Genomic DNA, 6,000 nt, shown 5'->3' on the forward strand with positions numbered 1-6,000 from the left:
AGGTCTCGAACTACACAACAAAATACTATAGTGAAACCCTTCCAAGCGTGCACAATCCACTCACTTGTTACAATGAAGCCGAAAATGAAACGAACCTCAGCCTATTCAAAGGGCAACTTGGAAGTGCAAGTGGTGCGACTCCTAAGGCCTTGCTCAATGAAGAGTTGCGCACTATCATGATGTATGTGTTGACGAACCTAGTGGAAGTCGAGCCGTACATACAGTAAGTTCTCAACAAACTATTTCCTCGAGTATTAACTATTCTGCATCCAACCCCCTTTACCTCTCGTTTATATAGGGAATTTACTCAACAATTCTGGCGTCGCCGAAGAGATCCAACCCCGCAGGAAGTTGACGTCCTTCTTAAATCCGGTGCGGGACAAAGAGCCCCCGATTTCATTTCTTGGTTCAAGCACAAGGTATAACAAACCATCATGCTTGTTAGACATTTGAAGTTTCTTATCCGTGCGAATAGTATGATAAATCATCATGCTTCTACCTACAGGCCCAAAATGACGTGTCTATGAGTCCCGAGTTGAGACAGGTTGCCAACGGTTGTGCCTATAGAGTCTTGTCATATTCCGGTTATGACGTTAATGGATATCGCTTTCACATAAGAAGCCACGAGCAGAGTCGGCCCAATCGAAGAACAACAAATTCCGGAGTTTGTACGACAGCCCTTGACGGGGTCTAGTATTATGGCATAATTGAAGAAATCTATGAACTCACATTTCTTGGTTGCAAACCTCTTAAGCATGTCATATTCAAATGTCATTGGTTTGATCCTAACGAAGTGCGATGGACCCCTCATCTCGGCCTAGTCGAAATTCGTCAGTCATCAGTGTATCCAGGAGACGATGTGTATATTGTGGCTTAACAAGCCACGCAAGTTTATTATCTCTCATATCCGTGCAAAACTGACGATCGCCTTATGGGTTGGGACGTTGTGTACAAGGTATCACCACACGGTAAAGTACCTATTCCAAATAATGAGGATTACAACATAGACCCAAACACATATGACGGGGAATTCTTTCAAGAAGATGGGCTTGAAGGACATTTTGAGATAGACTTAACCGGAGTGATTGAAATGGAAGTACACGATGATGAAATGGTTGATGACGAGGACGCTGGTGAGGAGGTTCGTAATGCGAAGGACCTAGAATTAATTGAGCGATTACAATTAGGCAATGACAATGAGGATGAAATTCCACCGTTAGAGCACGGGCTTGAACTTCTCGACTTGCATGATAGTGATGATGAGACATATGATCCAGCTAATCCCGATGAAGATGATTATTTCTAATACATGTATGATCTGTACTAATTGATTTATTAATGTTACTTTCTAATTATGTCGCATTTATTTTCTTTCTCTTTATAAGATCGTTTTGTATATATGTGCTGATTGGTTTACTATTTTTAATTGCATGTGATTGAAGAAAGATGCCGGGCGACGGACTTCAACGATCTGTCGCCTCACTGTATAGAAGAATGATGCCACACTCGGATGCTGGTGAGGGCTCCGATAGGAGTTCCAGGTTGGGGCGAGGCAAGGGTCAAGGGAAGGGTGGACCCAAGAGGGGTCGAGGGAAGGGTGGAGGCCGGAGGCGTCGAGAGCCTTCGCCTGTACCGCCGTCTCAGGAGGAGGAGGAGGAGGAGCCTGCCCAGGACTAGGAGCAGGAGCGGGAGGAGGAGGAGTGGCTGGCGGATGCGCAGGAGGAGGAGGGGGAGTCGTCTGAGGAGGACACGGCCGAGGATACCTCTACGCCGGTTGTCTGGTTGCGAGGTCCTTCGCGACTCCCAGATAGGCCGATACCTGTTGTCTTGCGCCCGCTGATTCGACCGAGCGGGGATATGTAAGTAATTTGACATGTTATTACTACTTTTTCATTTCCTAACTCGAAAATCACTGTCCTCGTCGGCGGTGCTCACAAACGCAAGGTCAACGGCATCCTGGGTCTTTTGTGCAGGGACCACTTCCCAGTCCTGGTAATGATCAAAAGAAAGAGCATCCTACAACGAAGATGGCTCATGAAGCATACTCGAGAGCCCATAGCGAATTGTCCCATTAGTAAATTGCTTAGGCATGCGGATATCATTCTGAAGACGCGTCCTTGGATGCCCAATTGATGGCCTGATCCCTAAACCCTAAACCCGGAGGCGTGGAGGACCTGGAGGTAGAGGGGGTAAATGCCGTGCTAGGACAACCACAACTTCAGCCGGTGGAGAACCCATAACGGATCCGGGCGGAGGAAAACTTGTTGGAGGAGCAGCCACAGAGGATCCCGGGGGAACAGACTCCGGCAGCGACAAATTGGAAGATGTCGAGCCAAGTGGCAGGTTTGGGCTAGAGGAGCCTGGATCTGTAGGAGAAGATGCCAGCACCATATCATGCAGAGGAGCAACACCATTGTCTGCACTTGAATGAACATCAGAAGACACGCCCGACTCTAACGGCAGCTCCAAATGGCAAAAAGAATCCTGAGAGCTTGCTGAAAACAGAAAGAACGCCATAGGGCGCATACCAGCCACACCATTGGTCGCACCTGTATCAACGAAAGACAGCTCACAAGACTCGGGTGAAGCGTCAGGCATGTTAGAGACACCAGAATTCATATCCTCATCATGACAATTCCTAGGAAAAAGGAGAAGCTCATCATGAAGACGTTTGCCCGCAATAGGATTAAGAGTGGAAAACGGAAAAATAGTTTCATCAAACACAACGTCGCGAGAAATATAGACCCGACCAGTAGCAATGTCCAAGCACTTGTATCCTTTATGCATATCACTATAGCCAAGGAAGGCACATTGCTTGGAACGAAACTCAAGTTTATGTTTATTGTATGGTCGGAGATTAGGCCAACATGCGCAGCCAAAGACACGAAGAGAGGAATAAGAGGGGGTCTCATCAAATAAACGTGTCAAAGGAGTGGGAAAATTGAGGACTCGGCTAGGGGTTCGATTAATAAGGTATGTTGCAGTGAGGAAAGCTTCATCCCAAAATTTGAGAGGCATAGAAGCTTGGGCTAAAAGTGAGAGAGCAACCTCTACAATATGACAATGCTTACGCTCAGTGGAGCCATTTTGTTGATGAACATGAGGACATGAAACATGATGCATGATGCCAACCTTTTGGAAAAAAGAGTTAAGCTTTTGATATTCACCACCCCAGTCAGTTTGCATAGTGATAATTTTGGCGTTGAGGGAACGCTCAACAAGTTGTTGAAAGTTAAGAAAAACTTGGAAAACATCAGATTGATTTTTAAAAAGATAGATCCATGTGTATTTACTGAAACCATCAATAAAACTAACATAGTATTGGTAACGACCAATAGACGAGGGGGCTGGTCCCCAAACATATGAAAACACAAGTTGCAAGGGAAAAGAAGAAACACTATCCGGCTAAGGATAAGGCAATTGATGACTCTTTGCTTTTTGACAAGCATCACAAATAGAGTTACTAGAATCTTTGACAAAAGCGAGTTTATGTTCCCTAAGGACTCAATTAACAATAGCAGGAGACGGGTGGCCTAAACGATGATGCCACCAAGAAGTAGAAGGTTTTGCGACATGATGAACTTGAAGCTTGTGCAGTAGAGGGTAAAGACCATCACAAGATCTACATTGAAGCAGAGTTTTCTTCGTGTCCAGGTCCTTCACATAGAAAAAGGATGGATGGGATTCAAGGTAAACATCATTGTCAGTAGTGAATTGATGAACAAAAATAAGATTTTTTGTAGAAACCGGAACGTGAAGCACCTTGTTGAAAGAAAAATCACGATGAGGAGTATGAAAACTAGATGTACCAACATGACATATGCTCATACCTTTGCCGTTAGCCGCATGGATCTGTTCATCGCCTCCATAGCGCTCTCGTGACGTGATGTGATTTAAGTCATTGGTAATATGATCAGTAGATCCAGAATCAAAATACCAGTTAGTGTCAACACCATAGGAGGAGACATCAGCGGAAACTGACTTCTGTGGTCCAGTCTTGAAGGGCCGTGTGCCACCATCTCGAGGCGGGACAAATTTTTTGTTGAAACGGTACCAGCAATCGTGTACTGTATGCCCAATGTGCTCACAAAGCTGACAAACAGGACCATCATCATTAGTAGCATCACACTCTTGAGAAGCAGATCGTTCATTAGAACGTCCACCAGACGCGGCACCGCAGCCTCGACCAGCAGTACCTCGGCCACGACCTCGAAAATTTCCGCAACCACGTCCACGTGAGAGAGCATTAGCAGAAGAGTATGATCTGAATTCGTCAGAGGCTTGTTGACGTAGGCGAGCTTCATATGCAAGGAGTTGGGCATACATATCATTGAGTGTGAGATTTTCCTTAGAAACCATTGAAGAGACAAATGGATTATAATCCGCATTGAGACCATTGAGAATATATTCGATGATTTCATCATCGCCAAGCTTTCTTCCAGCTGCAGCAAGTTCATCAGCAAGACTCTTCATCTTGGAGTAATAAGCAGCTGCAGAAGAATCTCCTTTCTTCTCTCTAGATAGCTGAGAGCGGATCTGCAAGACTCTAGACTTGGACTGAGAAGCGAACATATCTTTAATAGCGCTCCATACCTCAGCAGCATGCTCACAGGAGGAGACTTGAACCAATACTTCCTTGGTCATTGAAGAGAGAAGATACGAAAGGAGATGCTGATCTTGTTCGACCCAACGATCATACGCTGGGTTCTCCACCTCTTCGATGGATTGATCAGCTTTCTGAGTCTTGATGGTCGGTGTTGACGCAAAATCTGGTCACACACTCGAAAGCGCTAGAACGCGCAGCAAGATCGTCAAAACGATCAACACCCGCGAAACCCTGGGCGGACCGGTCTGACCGGTTTTGCCGACCGGTCTGACCGGTGCAGGCAGGACTCGCTGGAAACCTAGAACAGCGAGCTCGGGAGGGACCCCGTCGGAGCTCGTGATCGTAGGGTTGCTCTGAGGTCGGCAGGCCACTCAGAACGTCTTCAAACGCCGCCGGGACGAAGGAAGAAAGCAATCTAGGGTTGGAAAAGACTAGGGTTTGAGAGGTGAAAAGTAATGCGATATTTTGATTGATTCGATTGGGAATAACCTCAATCAGCCTTAGCCTTTATATTTATAGGCCGGGGAAGACGTACCCCTTCACGAGTAGGATTACATGAGGACTCTTTACAAAAAACCTAATTCTACTCGGACTGCACAGACCCGACCGGTCAGACCGGTCGGCCTCAGTAGATGCCAAATTTGGCTGTCAACATATGCCCCCCCTGCTTTTTGGTGAGTTTCACAAGCCAAAAAGCAAGAACTATCCTGATGTACATGTTTTACACAGAGCATACAAGTCTAAAAACAAAACTAAGGGCGATATACAATATCGGCCGTCTTTGTCTTCATGCACTTTGCCATATGCTAGGATAAAATTTCTTCAAGTATCTCCCATTGATAGCTCTAGGTAGACGCTCACCTTGCACCGTCTCCATCATATATGAATTACCGGAGATAACCTTGATAATCTTGTAGGGCCCCTCCCAACTTGGCGACCATTTGCCGAACTTGCTGCTTTTCATCCCAAGAGGCAAAATTGTCTTCCAAACTAAATCTCCAACCTGAAAAGACTTAAGTTTTACCTTCTTGTTGTAAGCTCTAGCCACCCGAAGCTTGTCCTTCTCAATTTCCTTCAAAGCCCTCAAATGCTTGTCGGTCACCTCATCAATATTATCCATCATCATATCATGATAATCAATAGCGTTGAGGTCATTTTGTTTTGCTAATCTATATGCGTCCAGATTCACCTCAACGGGTAAAACGGCCTCTTGACCATACACAAGCTCAAAAGGAGTAACCTTAGTAGCACCATGTCTAGATATACGGTGAGCCCATAATGCTTCGGATAACACTTCATGCCACCTCCTAGGATTTTCTTCTATCTTCTTCTTGACAAGTTTGATCAAAGTTTTATTACTAGACTCGGCCTGCCCATTGGCCTGAGCATAGTAT

At 45.6% G+C, this 6,000-nt stretch overlaps 1 non-coding gene across 1 annotated transcript; it reads right to left on the reverse strand.

The window, feature by feature from the left end:
* Positions 1–4,297: 4,297 nt before the first annotated feature.
* Positions 4,298–4,434, reverse strand: LOC120646581. The gene has a single exon (XR_005664483.1). It is a non-coding gene; the product is annotated as a small nucleolar RNA Z247 (small nucleolar RNA).
* Between the last annotated feature and the right edge of the window lie 1,566 nt (positions 4,435–6,000).

Source organism: Panicum virgatum, chromosome 8K (assembly GCF_016808335.1).
Source record: "Panicum virgatum strain AP13 chromosome 8K, P.virgatum_v5, whole genome shotgun sequence".
NCBI classification, from domain to species: domain Eukaryota; kingdom Viridiplantae; phylum Streptophyta; class Magnoliopsida; order Poales; family Poaceae; genus Panicum; species Panicum virgatum.